The sequence below is a fragment of the Aquarana catesbeiana genome, linkage group LG03 (assembly GCF_042186555.1).
Source record: "Aquarana catesbeiana isolate 2022-GZ linkage group LG03, ASM4218655v1, whole genome shotgun sequence".
Taxonomy (NCBI): Eukaryota; Metazoa; Chordata; class Amphibia; order Anura; family Ranidae; genus Aquarana; species Aquarana catesbeiana.
In genome coordinates, this window is record NC_133326.1 from 361,565,719 (window position 1) to 361,582,588 (window position 16,870).

The following is a 16,870-nucleotide window of genomic DNA, read 5'->3' on the forward strand; positions in this document are numbered from 1 at the left end:
GCTCTAAGATCCCCTAATGAAACCGTCTGGGTGTACACTGCCTCCAAGCGGCTGATTATCTTGTCTAGGGAGTCCTGGTCCCCTGCTGGAAGGTGTAGGATCAACTTTCTTGCTTCCCCTTCAAGGGCATTAATGGCCAGGTCTGCCTGCTGTGCAGGTGGGACCCCATATGACCGGATCAAGCCCCGCAACCTCCTAATCCAATCATCTAAGTCCTGATCCGGTCCTGTGTACTTAGGCAGCTGTTGTAGCAATCCCGCCAGCAGTAGAGAAGCTATGGCAGACTGTTTAACTCCCTCAGTGCCACTGCGGACTGGCTCAGCCCTTGTGCTGTTCTCCTCATCACTGTCTGACATGGCTGTATCCTGTTCGTGACGCCAAGTGTAGTGTAACGGTCACAGACAAATAATCAGACCAGTGGTGATGTGCAATCTCTACTTTATTTAACAGTGAACTTCAACATAAATTTACCGGAAATCGTGCGAAACTGGGTATACAGTACAGAACATTAATATGAACCGTAAAGGCAGAGGATATAACTATTACACTGCCGTTCAACTCATGCCCACAAGGTGGCAGTAGCGTGTTCTGAGTCCAATCTACAGATAGAAATGAAAACTTAAGAATCTCATGTGTCCCAAAATAGTATTAGTTCGTTCCACAGACTGTGAGCTGAGTGGACATTCTGCTGACACAAACGTCACACTGGCACTGCTTTCTACTTGCTTTGGTCAGGGGGTTCTGGTGGCTGGAGATAGGGCCAACTCACTTCATGGACAGCTTCCACCAATGGACTGTAAGAGTTCTCTCCAGTGACTGGGGCTTGGAAAGATACTGCGTGCTCTTATGCTCACTGCTGGTGGCCCGCACACCAGACTTAACAGGGGAGGACCCAGCACCTGGGAACAGCTCACTTGCCCAGTCACTGCTGTCCCATCAGGCAGGATCTCTGAGCAAAGGAAGCTGGGTGGAGCCAGGGGCGGATCCAGGGGGGGCCAACGGGGCAATTGCCCTCTCCAAGAATGAGGGTGAGTGAGAGAACCAGCGGGCGGCTCCGCGGATGAGAGAGCCACCAGGCGGCTCCGTAGGTAAGAGAGCCGGCGGGTGGCTCCGCTGGAGAGAGACAGTGGGCTGGCCCGGTGGCTCAGTTGGTGAGAGCGCGGATGAGCAGCTGTGCGGCTCGATGTGTGAGCGCGCTGCTGGCCAATCAGGAAGCCGGCGGGGGAGCAGAGAGATGACATCACCTCTCACCGCCCGGTGCCCGCCCTGCAGTTCCCCCCTCGCTGTGCAGGCAGCGACGGCAGCATAGAGATTACATCATCTCTCTGCTGCCTGACTGGTATTCTGCTGCCTGACTCTGGGACACAAGAGACCACCTGAGCAGGAAAGTGACAGAGCAAGTGACTGTCAATCCGCAATGTGTGGCAGGTGACATGACAATCTGCATCTGGTGACAGGCAACGTGGCAAGTGACAATGTGCATTTGGTGGCAGGCGATGTGGCAGGTGACAGTCTGCATTTGGTGGCAGGCGACATGGCAAGTGACAATCTGCATCTGGTGACAGGCGACGTGGCAAGTGACACTCAGGGCTCCCACTGATTCTGCATTATGGTGAGTTAAACTATTTAATTTTTTATAACAATGAAATAATAGTAATAATGCGCTTCAATCATCCTGACACCATAACAACTATGGTGCCGTGATGATTGAAGCAACACCAGCCATTTCCCCGATAGATTTACCCCAAAAAAAATATTTTCTGGCAGTGCCCCTCCCGAGACTAGACTCTGGATTCGCACCTGGGTGGAGCTGACTTTTATATCCCCTGGGTGTGTCCAGGAGCTCAGAGGATTGTGGAGAGTTGAGTTAAAGGGACCTGCACCAGAATCTGGACAAAAGGGCATCCCATTACACCTGTACTACTTTGGGGGTGACTTGCATTGACTTCTACACAGAAGTCGTTTTGCAAGTCGCGTGCAGGTCGCCTCACAGAGTCGGACTGCAAGTCATGTTGCCCCTGTGTGAACCCCGACTCTTAGGGGAGTATGACACAAAACAAATTAAATGTATCAATAATAATTCTCAGATCTACATACATATTTCTACCAATCACATTGATATGCCTCATTTGAAGTGCCATTTTCCCTTCCCATACTTTGTTACAATATGTTTAGGTATGGAGGCATGTCACTGTTTAAACTAAGGTTCGCTTCTAACTTTCTTAGAATACATGCTTATTCTGCCCACTATTCCTGTACTGAGCTCCCTTCATGCACAAGACACATAACACGTTCCCGCCTTTTACCATCCACTCTGCTCCACTCCAGCCGCTGACGTCGGTGGGCTCATCTTGCAGACGTTTTGTCTAAGCCCAGCCCCTGTACTTGGGTGACGTCAGCGTACCATGTGACTCGGAGCCACCGCAGCACAGAGCTGGCACGGAGCGCCGTACATACCGGTTGTACATAGACCTTCTGCTGCTACACACCGCACCACCGTGAGTGTCCCCATTTCTTTAGTTATTTTCCTCCCTGACGCCTTATTCTTACTCCATGACACACAGAGGGACAGTGCTGTTCTCTGTCAGTGTGCTCGGGGAGCCGCACATGTTCTGTATGGTGTCATGTATGGTGGGGAGAGAGAGCCGCTGCTGTTTAGGATGGGGGGTTTGTATTGTAGTCTTACCTATGTATAGTAATAGGCTACTAATTCTATGAATGACAGTAGGTGGGCTACAGCTAGCGGTACAAGGCTTCCAAAGAGAACCTGTCACCGTGCAATGAGTGCTCAGGATGCAGCAGTTCTCTTGTAGTGGTGATATGACTTGCTAAAAATGTCACAATCTGGATTCCTGCTACAAAGCCTCCCAATGAGTGGCAGTGATCAGCCATTCTGAATAGGTTTCTGCAATGGTGCGTGCAGAATAATGCTAGAATAAGAAAAGCAGCTGTTCACTAAGAGGTTAGGCCATAGACATGGACCAACAACAATGAAAGAATTACTTTAACCACTTCCCGACCAGCTTATTGTAAAATGACAAGGCAGGAGTTTTCTAATCTTGGGTGGGCGTCATCTGGAGCGTGCGTTGGGGGTGCACAACATCAGTCTGTCACTGTCTGCTGTGTACAGAGGAAGACAGATTTTTGTACTAGGCTGATCCCGGTACCATGTGATCGCTGTAACCAATCACATGTCAGTAGTACACAATGACCTTCATTCATAGCCAGTAAGGATTAGCTCCGGCGTGTTCGCACAGCCCACGTGAAGAGCCCGCCAGAAAGTTGGCGCTGCGCTAATCACAGGCAGTGAGACATTTTCCTGATGTGCGGCTGCAGAGATCGAGAAATGTCTCAGTGCCTGTGATTAGCACAGCGCCGACTTCCTGGCGGGCTCTGCACCAGGGCTGTGCGAACACGCCAGAGCTCCACCTGAATGGCCATCCATTGTTTATTATTGTCAACCCTCAAATTTTCAACTTGCTTACTCTCATTTTTGCTAGTGGAAAATGACTGCTGGCGAGCATGGGCTGCCTGTGGGGGGGGGGGGGGGTCTCATTGACTCGGGTGATCACGCCGTGCGCCCTTCAGGGGGGGGCGTGGTCAGCTTGCAAAGGGGAGGACTTCTGTAAATTGGATCCGCGCTGCAGCCGTCATTTGGCTATAGTGCGGATCTGAAGGAGTTAAAGTTAGAGAGGAGCTCCGGCTCCCCCCCTCCCCCCCCCCCAAAAAAAATTGAAAAGTCAGCAGATACAAATACTGTAGCTGATGACCTTTAATATTAGAGCACTTGCCTGTCCAGGAAGCCAGAGGTGTCCTTACCGGAATCAATCTTTTTCAGTCGGCTATCAGGTGCTGGCGCCGCCATCATGACTAAAGGAAACTGGCAGTGAAGCCAGTTTCCTACTAGGCATGCATGAAGCGTAGTGTGCTTAGTGAATGGGACGGTTACGGAGGGGGGGGGGCGAATTAAGCCGGAAATGGAATGGGATACCTGTCAAAACCAGGTACCTGCTCCCTCCCAAAAGGTGTCAAATGTGGCAGGGAAGGAGGCAGACAAGCAGAGCTTCCCCTTTTCGGTGGAGCTCCGCTTTAAGTTAAAACAAGAAAGAATTGTCTTAATTTTTGGAAGATTTCATGTCATTTCCATTGTAGTATTAGGACAAAAAATGCCCAGCTGGAAAAGGTAATGGTGCACCACAGGGTAAGTTCAGAATAGAGTTCTAGCTAAGTCATTCAGCTCATGGTAACAGTCGATTCAGGTAGAAATCTGTTGAACCTTATTGAATTTAAAGTGGTTCTAAAGCCAAAACATTTCTTACCCTAATGCATTCCCTGCTGTCCTCCCCCCACCTCCCTAAATACTTACTGAAGTCCTCAATCAATCCAGCGCTGTGCATGGCTGGATCTCTTCTCTCCTCTCTCCTTTCTTCCTCCTCACACAGGGACTCAGGCAGCAGCAGCAGCCATTGGCTCCTGCTGCTTTCAATCAAATGCTGTGAGGAGGAAGCAGTAGTGAGGCCAAGGCACGCTGTGTCTAGGGAGCGTGGCTTCATAGACACACACAGCTTGGGAGCGAGCACACATGTGTGCCCCCATAGCAAGCGGCTTGCTGTGGGGGCACACGGAGGAGAGGAGCATCCAAGATCATTGACGGAGGATCCCAGAGGAGGAGGATGATCAGGAAAACTGAGGGGTTGACTTACTAAAACTGGAGAGTGCAAAAGCTGTGCATGGTAGCCAATCAGTTTCCAACTTCAGATTGCTCAATTAAGCTTTGGCAAAAAAAAAAACGGAAGCTGATTGGTTTCTATGCAGAGCTGAGCCAGATAATTTCATAACATTTTCTAGAGGCAGCAATTGATGTGTCTCTCAATAAGAATTCTTCATCTTCCAACAGGTAGTTTGTCTCACCCTTAAAAAAATTTCTCCAGCTGTCTTGGCTTCATTCCTGCGAGGCGGATCCGCTGCCACGTAGTCCGCCTCTGTCCGCCAGCTCAGCTGGAGATCTCTCCGTTGATCTCTGCTGAGCCGGCGGATGACAGGTCCCTCTCTGCTCACTGAGCGGGGAGGGGCTTGTCGAGTGCCGCTGGTTGCTATGGAGAGATCGGACGAAAACGGACAGCATGTCCATTTTCATCAGATCTCACCTGATCCGGTCTGCCAGGGACATATGCGAACGTAGGGCCATCCGTCTGATTTTAGCGGATCGGACCGGGTCAGATGTCAGCAGACATGTCACCGCTGACATCCGTTGCTCCATAGACTAGCATGGAGCACCTGTTCAGGTCCGCCGACAAAACTGACAGGTGGACCTGAACGGTGCGACACTGTGAAAGGGGCCTTAGGTTTCAAGAGTGCCATCTCCAGACTGCATGTTTCAGTTCTTTCTGTAGATGCTGTAGGTTTCAGATGAGGGCTAATAGGAGACAACTACAGAATAGTCCAACATTTTGTTCTAAGCATTCTTGAGTCCCTTTAGCTTTGTGTTTTGGGTCATTATCCTGATGTAGGAATAGCTGGGCAGTATGTTTCGCCCAAGAATTCCTTTATTGTCTCAGGTTTTCAATGTGCTTTGCACAGATTCCAGACAGCCCATGCCAGGTGCAGCATCTTATCTGTCCAAGGGACATCATTCCGGAAGCAATGTGGGCTATCAATATGCATTTAGCAAATTCCAGTCTGCCTTTTTGTATTTAAAGAAAAAAAAATCTTTACAAATGCTTTAAAGCATTGGGATTGATTTACAAAAGGCAAATAGGCCGTTCACTTAGCAAAACAATTTTCTATTTGTGAATAAGGTAAAGTCCTGCTGATTTCCATTGTCCAATTATGTGCAAGCAAAAGTGCTAAAAATTTTTTCCCTATTTCTTCTTTCAGGACAGCACACTTGAGAGACCTCGGCTCCTCCCTTCTTAGGAAACCCTGCCTCCACCAGACCTTTAAGTCACCCCTTCCCTCCAGCCCGTCAGTTTTGGTGTTTCCTTCAGCAAGGAGACATCGCTAGGAACCTGGGCTATTTCAGCTGGGGAGGCTGAGGCCGGTATTATCCTGGAAGGGAGAGACAGAGGTCTCTTTGCACAGCAGTATGGCTGGGGAGTCCGGTTACCTGCAGTGCCATTGCGCTTCCTGTCCTCCCTTGGGGAATGTGGAGGCCTGGGCATTTGTTTCTCCGCTGCCTGGGGAAGGTGATGCGGAAGTGCCCAGATCCCCCTCGCTCTGGGGCGGTCAGCATGGAGCTTAAGGCTGAGTCGGATGACGGGCAACGTCATTTTCGGCGGGGAGGGCACTTCCGTTTGACCCGCGGCTTCCGGTTCCGGCCCGCGGGATGGAAAACGAAACGGCGCGACGGCTGGTGTGGGCTCCATTAAGGCTGTAGTGACAGCTAGAGGAGCATCCTGAGGCGGACCACTCCTCTGGCCAGAGAAATGTCGGAGACTGACGGTTCCTGTTCTGTGCCGGGTGACGCCAGCACCAGCCACACTAAGGTATGTGGAACCCTGGGGTGGTGTTCCCTTACCATGTTCCCACTTAGCTCCACTTGTGAACCCCCCTCTTAGTGGTCAGAGGGGAGAAGAGGCACGTTTGGGACCCTGGTGGTGGTTGGTCCTGGGGGGTGCACTCCTGGTGTTGTTCACATCATTTTTATTTATTTATTTATTTTTTAAACCGTTGCTGATGCTGCCGGGGCTTGCCCCCTTCAGGACAAATCTGCAGAAAAAACCAAGCCCTTACATGTGTCCAAAAAAAAGTGCCCATCATGTAGGAGTACTTTAGGGGAGTCCTGGGGGAAGGTTTTATGCAATAAATGCATAGGCTTAGTCAGGGAACACTCCATGGAACAAAGCTCTGACCTGGCAGCTTCTGTTAAGGAGCTTTCCAGCACTTTTCAATCTTTTAAAGCATTGTTTGAAAATTTTCAGCCTATACAGCCCCCAGCCAGTCCTCTGCCAGCGCAGCAAGATGTCGCACCTGGTCCTTCAGGTCCCTCCGCCAGTGAGGGGTTACCGGGGGGCACCAGAGGGGCTTTGGAGGATGAACCAGATAGTGCATTCTCACATTCCTCAAGAGAATCAGACGGAGAGAAGGTGAACGGTGAGTCCTCCAGAACCTCCCGATGCACACTCTCCTTGGAGGAAGTGGAAGAGCTCTTGGGAGCAATACACACCACCCTAGGTATCCAAGAGGAGAAGAAATCTCTGTCTCTACATGACCAAATGTACGTGGGTCTTGGAGAGCAGAAGAGAAAGGTCTTTCCGGTACATGAGGTCCTAGTAGACACCATTAAAAAGGAATGGCGGGACCCAGAAAGGAAACCTTTCTTCTCCAGAGCATTAAAGCGCAGATTCCCTTTTTCAGAGGATGAAGCTGCTGTTTGGAACAAGTCACCTAGACTGGATGCAGCCTTCTCTCAGGTATCCAGAAAAACAGACTTGGCGTTTGAAGATATGGGGGTGCTCGCAGACCCCATTGACAAGCGGATGGATTCTCTACTTAGAAAGTCCTGGGATTCCTCTCTAGGCAACCTTAAGCCTGCCATGGCCGTCACAGTGGTGGCACGGAACATGGAGCACTGGCTAACACATATAAAAGCTCATATTGAAGCTGGGACTGCTAAGGAGACGATTCTCTCCTCCTTCTCAATGCTTTTAAAGGGGATCGCATACATTGCTGACGCCTCAGCGGAGTCGGTCCGCATGTCTGCTAGATCTTCGGCTTTTGCCAATTCAGCCTGGAGAGCTCTTTGGTTAAAGACCTGGCAAGGGGACAATGTTTCTAAAATCAAGCTTTGCGGAGTCCCTTTCACGGGGGACTTACTCTTTGGTCCGGATCTGGAGGCCATTCTTGATCGAACGGCCGATTTAAAAAGAAGGCCTTCCCCTTAAAGAAAAAGTTGGGGGAACAGCCTAAAAAGAAAACTCACTCACAAAGGAAATGTAATTTTCCGAGAGCAGAGTCTCAGAAAAAAGTTTGGCTGAACAGCCCCGAAAACCCCAATGACAGGTTAATCCCAGTGGGAGGAAGACTGGGGGCCTTCCTCCCACAGTGGAAGTCAGTTACCTCCAATCCGTTTATACTAGGGATTGTAAGGAGGGGGTACAGATTAGAATTCTCAAGACACACACACACACACACACACACACACACACACACACACACACACACACACACACACACACACACACACACACACACACACACGCGCTGCTAGTTACGGACTTGCCAAAGTGTGCGGAGAAGATGGCGGCATTACTAGCCTCACTGGAGGATCTAGAACAGCAGGCTGTAATATCACGTGTCCCATCCGGAGAAATGGGCAGGGGTTTCTATTCCCACATCTTTGTGGTTCGGAAGCCTTCAGGGAAATTCAGGCTCATCCTGAACTTGAAACCCCTGAACCTATCAATCTCCTACAAAAAGTTTCGGATGGATTCCATTTTTTCTGTGAAAACACTACTTCCTCCGAATCACTACATGGCTTCCATAGATCTAAGGAACGCCTATCTGCACATTCCGATCGCAGAGGACAGTCAGAAATTCCTCAGACTGGCAGTAAGGTACGGGGGGGAAGTAGTGCATCTTCAGTTCTAAGCCCTTCCCTTTGGGCTATCCTCTTCGCCCCGGATATTCACCAAAGTTATGGTGGAGGCTCTGGCTTTTCTGCGTCTTCGGGGAATATCGGTAATCGCATACCTGGACGACCTGCTCCTTCGCCGGAGCAGCTGGTCTAGGATTTGCAGATAGCAAGGAGTATATTGGAACATCTGGGATGGCTCTTAAATTTGGAGAAATCCAGCCTGGTTCCATCCCAGAGGATTACGTTCCTAGGTTACATCCTGGACTCAACCCAATGGAGAGTTTTTCTTCCCAAAGAAAAAATTTGCAAAATAGACAAAGCCTTGGCAGTTCTGCAGGGCAATCAACAAATCTCCATAAGAAAGGCCATGTCAGCCTTGGGATTGCTGACAGCTGCCCTCCCAGCAGTAAGGTGTGCAGGATTGCACTTTACAGTTGTTTGTTCTGGAAGTTTGGGACCGCACTCAGAAGTCCCTGGACTCGGCGGTTTTCATTCCAGTACGGGTAAAGAGATCCCTGTGGTGGTGGAGGAAGGCAGCAAACCTATCACAGGGTCTGTAATGGGTGCTGCCAATGTCCGAGATTGTTACAACAGACGCAAGCGGCACAGGTTGGGGAGCACACCTGGGGGCGAGTCTGGCGCAGGGTTCCTGGGCAGTCAAGGACGCAAGACAGTCCTCGAACTGGAGAGAACTGAGGGCCATTTATCTGGCTCTCAGAGCTTTCCAACAGGAGCTCCAGGGACATCATGTACAGATCCTCTCAGACAATTCCTCAGCAGTTGCTTACATCAACTGACAGGGGGGCACCAGAAGCGGTTCCCTTTTGGGCTCTGACGAAAACAATTTTCAGTTGGGTCGAGGTCACGGTGCTCTCACTATCAGCAGTTCACCTAAAGGGGGAGTTAAACCAGAGAGCAGACTTCCTCAGCCGGAGGAAGTTGAGGGAAAGCGACTGGGTCCTCAGCCAAATCATCTGCAAGATGATTATCCAGAAGTGGGGGGGTCCCATGTGTGAACCTTTTCTCTTCAGGAGAGAACACAAAAGCTCCTCTCTTCTTCTCCCTGAACCGGTGGGATGGGGCGATAGGGGTGGACGCTCTGTCTCAGAGCTGGCATTTTTCCCAATGCTATGCCTTCCCCCCTCCTGTTCTGTTGCCCGCGGTCTTGAGGAAATTCCAGTTGGAGGACACGACCCTGATCTTGATAGCGCCACACTGGCCCAGGAGGCCATGGTTCTCGGTCCTAAAGAAGCTGGTGGTGGAACCACCCTGGATATTGCCGGTCAGGGAAGATCTATTCTGTCAAGGCCCAATCTGCTGCCCTCAGGTGGAGAGGTGGAATCTGGCAGCCTGGCTACTGAAGAGGACATGCTGAGAAATAAGGGGGTTTCCGAAGGACTGGTAACAACTCTTCTAAATTCAAGGAAAGAAGAGATGTGCAAGATTATTTGAAGGTCTGGAAGAAATTCAATTCTTGGTGCGCAGAGAGCTCCTTTAGTGTTCGCAGTGCTAGAGTTCCTACAGAGTGGGGCAGATAATGGGTTGGCACTTAGTACCTTAAAGGTCAGGTGTCGCTTTAAGTATATTCCTTGAACAACAGTTAGCAGTAAATCCTTGGATATCCAGGTTTTTTAGAGCTTTAAGAAGGCAGAGACCAGTCAGCCCTCACCCCTTTCCGGTATGGAATCTATCCTTAGTATTGCAGGCTCTTACAGAGGATCCTTTTGAACCTATTGAGTCTTGTACGGTGAAGTTTTTAACCCTCAAGACGGTTTTCTTAGTAGCTATCACTACTGCAAGGAGGGTTAGTGAGCTACAAGCCCTCTCTAGGAGGGCACCTTTCTTTCAAGTTTTTCCGGATAGGATTATTTTTAAAACAGATCTGGCCTTTTTTCCAAAGGTAGTTTCTGAATTTCATAGAAGCCAGGAAATCTGTTTACCCACTTTTTGTTCAAATCCTGTGAAGGAACAGGAGCATGTCTTCCACAAGTTGGATGTCAGAAGATGTGCATTAAAATACCTGGAGATTACGGAACAGTTTAAGAAATCCAATTCCTTTTTTGTTATACAGGGTCAAGGAAGTGCTCTAAAGCCTCTAGACATACTATAGCCAGATGGCTAAGATTGGCTATCAGTCAGGCCTATATAGCAAAGGGGGTGGAAGTCCCGGAAGTTATTAGGGCTCATTCCACTAGGGCTATGGCAACGTCACAAGCAGAGTGGGCTGGTGCTACACCCGATCAAATCTGCAGAGCAGCAACGTGGTCAAGTTTTAAGACATTCGCTAAGCACTACAGACTGGACTTATTGTCTGCCCAGGACCAGACCTTTGGCCGTAAAGTTCTACAGGCAGTAGTTCCACCCTAGGGTAAGTGCTCGCTGTCCTGAAAGACGAAATAGGGAAAATCTAAGTTACTTACCGGTAACGTTTTTTCCAAGAGTCTTTCAGGACCGCACCGGTACCCACTCAAAATATTGTCTTGCCACTAGGACGTGAGAACATCAGGAATGTGAAGGTTGTTACGATGTGTTCTTGTGTCTCCCTAGACTGGCCGGAGGTTCTCGTGCAAAAACTGACAGGCTGGAGGGAAGGGGCGACTTAAAGGTCTGGTGGAGGCGGTGTTTCCTAAGAAGGGAGGTCTCAAGTGTGCTGTCCTGAAAGACTCTTGGAAAAAAACATTACCGGTAAGTAACTTGGATTTTTTTTTTTTTTTTTTCTTTTTTTTTTTTTTTTTATACAAAGTGAATTTTCATCTTATTAACTAAGCAAAGTAAACAACCTATTTTCTTTTAGCAAGTCAACCCCATGGTTTCAGTGAGTTGTAAGGATACAAAGACATTTGCCCATGTCTATATGTGATTGTATTGTCCCTTAAAGAATTTTTTTTAATTAAAATAAAAAAAGAGGGTATACTTACCTGCTCTGTGCATTGTCCTGCTCAGCGGGAAATCTCCACTGAGCAGGTAGGGAACAGATCCACATCTGCCTGTTTTTAGCGGATAGGACCTGATGTTGGCGAGTGTCAATGGACACTTGTCCGTTGACTCCTGCAGCTCCATAGTGGAGACTGTAGGGTCCAATCAGGTCCACCTGAAAAACTGACAAGCGGACCCGATTGGTCAGCCCGTGTGAAAGGGCCCTAAAACTTTGGAAATTTAAAGTTGGAAGCTAATTGGTTGCCATGCACAGCTGCCTCACATTCTTTCTGCTCCAGTTTAGAGAAATTCCACTAATGTATTTACTGATTTCTCCACTTGTCTAGGACACAAATATTCCCTGTAGTAGATTTGCATTAGAATTCTGTTATCTCCCAATTCTTGGTAAAAGGTTGTGTTTTATATAAGAACTGATAAGCTGTAGTCTAGAATTTGTCAGGGTTTATCTACAGAGCAGTTTGTGTATGCTTACTGATAAAAAAAAATTGTACAAAGCCTCCACTGCTTCACTGCTGCTTCTGTGAAATGAATGAAGCAGCCCGTTAAAATCTAAATGCTTAGACTTAGGACCCAGTGGCACCAAAGTGTTGCAATAATACATCTCAAATGCGCATGGTGCCTTTCATTTTGAATGATACCTCAAAAAACCTGTATTGCAAAAAAAAAAGCAGTACAGGGTTTACTTCCTCTTTAAAAGCCTTATATAGGTCTTTAGTTTATTATGACGGAGGAGGTCTTGTACTAGAAGTATTACTCTAATTTCGGTGTGCACGGTGATTCGTAACGTGTATTGCAATCATTGTTTTCATGCATAGACACTCCAATGCATGCTTGTACATATGTATATGTGAGGGAGGGCCTCAAAATGTATTTATTTTTTATTTGGGGGGGGATTTTATGTGCTTGGGTGTAACTTTAATTTTTTACAAATTAAAAAAAATATATATGTCTTACTTAAAGCGGAGTTCGGAGTTCCGACTGAAAAACAAAAAAACAAAAAAGTCAGCAGCTACAAATACTGCAGCTGCTGACTTTAATAATTGGACACTTACCTGTCCCAGGGTCCAGCGATGCGGGGGACGAAGCCCCACTCGTCCCCCCCCTCCTCTCTGCGGCGCCAGCATTGTCACTGTGGGCGCCCGGCTGTGGCTTCACAGTCGGGCACGAACTGCGCATGCGCGAACCGTGCTGTGACTGGCCGGGCAATCATCTGGGACCTGTGACGTGACCCAGATGATTGCCGAGAGGGAGGGCGGAGAGGTGAACTTCCGGCGCCACAGTGCCCCAGGATGAAGTGGGAGCTGGAACCCCCCCCCCCCCCCCCCCCCCAAAAAAAAAAAATTGACATGCCAAATGTGGTATGTCAGGGGGTCACCTTCCCTTAAAGCGGAAGTTCCATTTTTGGGTGGAACTCCGCTTTAACTTTTTTTTTCCCCTCATAAAAAGTCCCGTGTGATGATTTTTTGGTGAGAAATCTAGCGTCTAATAGACCCTGCATGTTTCCTCTGTGCTCCAGTGAATGTAATGCAATTCACATCGCATTGCATTCTTTCGGCGGGGGAAACTGTCAAAAGGGACCCTGAAGTGGCAACATACATGTCGCGCCTGTGTCAGGAACATGAAGGTGAGGAGAGTGGATGTGTGCCCACTCTCCTCCCTCTCCTCTACCTGGCGGCACTTACTATGCCAGTCCCGGTCTCACAGATGGCCAAGCGGAGCCCAGGATACAAAGCGGGGGTGGGGGGGGGGTCACGTGCACCACAGAGTAGGGGTGTGTGGAAGCATTCGGGCAGCAGTGTAGCCGCCTGAATGCTTCCATCTGACAAGTAAACCCTACTGCTTGCCTGCAGCAGGACTAAATGTTAAAAAAATAATACCTGCCAGGTGCCCGAACTACATGTCCTGGGTGTCAGGCGATAGAAATCCCTGATGGGTTTACTTCCTCTTTGTTTCCCTGCAAAGGTAAAGCATAATGGGTTACTATGCATCACATAGTAGCCCATTATGTGTCACTTACCTGACACAGGAGCCTGCAATGTCACCGCTGTCCCCTCTGCTATGGAGCGTCCATCTTCTTTCCGGGTATCGTGGCTCCGGCGCTGTGATTGGCCGGAGCCGCGATGACGTCACTCCCGTGCATGCGCACGGGAGCCGCCACTAACGACATATTGCCGTTAGCAGCGGCATGCTCAGTGCGCCTGCGCGCCGCTGTCTACAGCGCATGTGCCATAGACAGCGGTGCCTGTCTCTTTGCAAATATCTCCTAAACCGTGTAGGTTTAGGAGATATTTTTTGGCCCTACAGGTAAGCCTTAATCTAGGCTTACCTGTAGGTCAAAGTGGTCTGTAAGGGTTTACAATGACTTTAAAGCGTTGCCTATAGAAAATATAGTGTATCGAATTTTGTCACCCTTTCACTGGCACACAGAAATTTAGGATTTGGCACGTTGGGTAGGTGAGGAATGTGGCGGCAGCAGTTGAGTGGATTCCCACTAACAGGCACTGCTATGATGGATCTGAAATGACAGGTGCTTTTTAAATGTAAGGATTTATTCTTGCTGGTAGTTAGAATCTTTAATATTTGCAAACAAAATGAAGGTTTCCTATTTAAAATAATAAGCTGTTGGGTAAGTAAAACAGTGATATTAGAATCGATTCAATCATGAAGTTTGTAGTGTACATAGATTTGCAAAGCAATGGGATAAAGGAATATTCCTGAACTTTGTTATATCTCATGGTTACTGTGAAATTGTGTGAATGCATCAATGCAGTGCATGTTATCTCAGCTTGCATTCATTGAATGAGTTTACGAAAAATAAATGTTAAAAAAAAAAAAAAAAAAAAAATGTAAATATTGCAGAATATACAGCCTCCTGCTACATAACTAATGAATGGCACGGCTGGGCAAATGGGCGTACCTGTACGTCCATTTGAAATCCCCGCCGTGCCATTGCGTGCGCGCTGGCCGGGAGCTCCATGAGTCGGGTCACGGAGAGGACGAACGGGGAGATGCTGATGTAAACGGCATCTCCCCGTTCTGCCTAGTGACAAGTGTCACTGATCACAGCTCCCTGTCGTCAGGAGCTGTGATCAGAGTAATGACACACACAGCCCATCCCCCTGACAGTTAGAATCACTCCCCTAGGACCTAGGACACACTTAACCCCTCCCTGCCCCCTAGTGGTTAACCCCTTCACTGCCAGTGTCATTTACACAGTAATCAGTGCATTTTTAATAATAAAAATCACTGATCGCCGCCATTACTAGTAAAAAAAAAATTATTAATAAAAATGCCATAAAATTATCCCCTATTTAGTAAAAGCTATAACTTTTGCGCAAACCAATCAATAAACTCTTATTGCGATTTTTTTTTTTTTTTTTTTTTTTTTTTTTTTTTTCCAAAAATATGTAGAAGAATACGATCGGCCGAAACTGAGGAAAAAAACAATTTTTATATATTTTTTATAGCAAAATGTAAAAAATAATGCGTTTTTTTTTCAAAATTGTCGCTCTTATTTTGTTTATAGCGCAAAAAATAAAAATCGCACAGGTGATCAAATACCACCAAAAGAAAGCTCTATTTGTGGGAAAAAAAGGACGTCAATTTTGTTTGGGAGCCATGTCGCACGATCGCGCAATTGTCAGTTAAAGCGACGCAGTGTCGAATCGCAAAAAACGCTCTGGTCAGGAAGGGGGTAAAATCTTCCGGGGCTGAAGCGGTTAAACAGTCTGCAGGAGTCCGGCAATGCACCAGCGATCTGCTGAATGCACTTATTTTTTACCTAAATAAAAAGGTGCATTCTTTTTTTTTTTTTATTTCTTTTTAAAAAGAACTTATCCTTTAATGGAGCGGACACCAGAGCTTGATTTGGCTGCCCAGCAGAGGGGTGAGTAGGAGATAAACCGTGCAATGTTGAAAACATTAATGCGCTGTACACACGACCAGTTTTCCCGTCGGAAAAAACTCTGAAGGTTTTTCTGACAGAGTTTCAACGGAATTCCGCTCAAGCTGTCTTGCATACACACGGTCACAGCATACAGAAGATCCGTTTTTTTTCCCAATAGGAATTGGTTCCATCGGAAAAATTTAGAACATGTTCTCTTTCTAGGTCTGTCAGAATTTTCGATGTAAAAAGTCAGATGGGGTATACACTAGAACTGCACAATTAATCGTCAAGAATCGTTATCGTGATTAATCGTCAAGAATCGTTATCGCGATCTTGACTAAAGTGTTTCACAATTCTTTCTATGCAAAGAATTCTCTCTGCTCTTCTGAAGCCACAGCCCTCAAAAGAAAGGAAGAGAAAAACTGGGCCTTCTGCCAAGAAACAAAACATTCTTTATCAGTTGAACTTAAGTATAAACACTGTAACAATTTGTCAATGAAATAGACTTCCTGTGTAAGAGCCCATTCACACAGGGGCAACACGACTTCCAGCACGACTTTGGGAAGCAACTTGGACACGACTTGAGTATGAATCACACCACGACTTGGGGCAACTCACAACACAACTTGAAGTCGCCTCCAGGACAGGGAACTTTACAAGTGGCCAATCAGAGCTTATCAGCTGTGTGTGAGAAGGAGGGGGCTGGCTGTTTAGTGGAGGAAATTACTTTCTGTTTCCTTTCTGCTTCCTGTAAAGTTGCCTCAGTATGAACAGTGATCAGACTTGGAGGCAACTTCCATTGAAATCAATGGGTACAAGTTGCCTTCAAGTCGGATTGAAGTAGTACAGGAACCTTTTCTGAAGTCGGAGCGACTGCAGTAGTGTGCATTAAGACAAATCCATTCACTTACATTGATTTATTCATGTAGCGCGACTTGAGGCGACTAGAGGCGACTTGAAGTCGGATCAAAAGTTGCCCCTGTGTGAATGGGCTCTAAGTGAAAAAAGTTTCACCAACTTAAACACTAAACCTTTTTCTGACATTTGTTGGTTTCAAGTTAAAACATTTTTTTTTGCTAGAAAATTACTTAGAAACCCCAAACATATATATTTTTTTAGTAGACACCCTAGAGAGTAAAATGGTGGCAAAATGGTGGTAATATTTTATGTCACACTGTATTTGCGCAGCTGTCTTTCAAATGCAATTTTTTTTTTTAAATTACTTTAATGAATTAAAAAGAAGAAAAAAAAATCTAACCAGTAAAGTTAGCCTTTTTTTTTTTTTTTTTTGTATAATGTGAAAGATTTTACGTTGTGAGAATCATGAGAGAATCGTGATCTTTTTATTCTAAGCAAAAAAATCGTGATTCTCATTTTGGCCAGAATCGTGCAGCTCTAGTATACATACGATCGGAATATACGATGAAAAGCTCCCGTCTGACTTTTTCTGTCGGACATTCCGCTCGTGTGTA

General features: G+C 47.2%; 1 protein-coding gene across 1 annotated transcript in view; it reads left to right on the forward strand.

Annotated features, from left to right (window-relative positions):
- The first annotated feature begins 2,364 nt into the window (after window positions 1–2,364).
- Window positions 2,365–16,870, forward strand: part of LOC141132330 (sideroflexin-1) — a 112,428-nt gene continuing 97,922 nt past the window's right edge. Inside the window, exon 1 of the mRNA XM_073620610.1 lies at window positions 2,365–2,498. The gene's annotated coding sequence lies outside the window, so the exon portion shown is untranslated. The remainder of the gene's footprint in view (window positions 2,499–16,870) is intronic.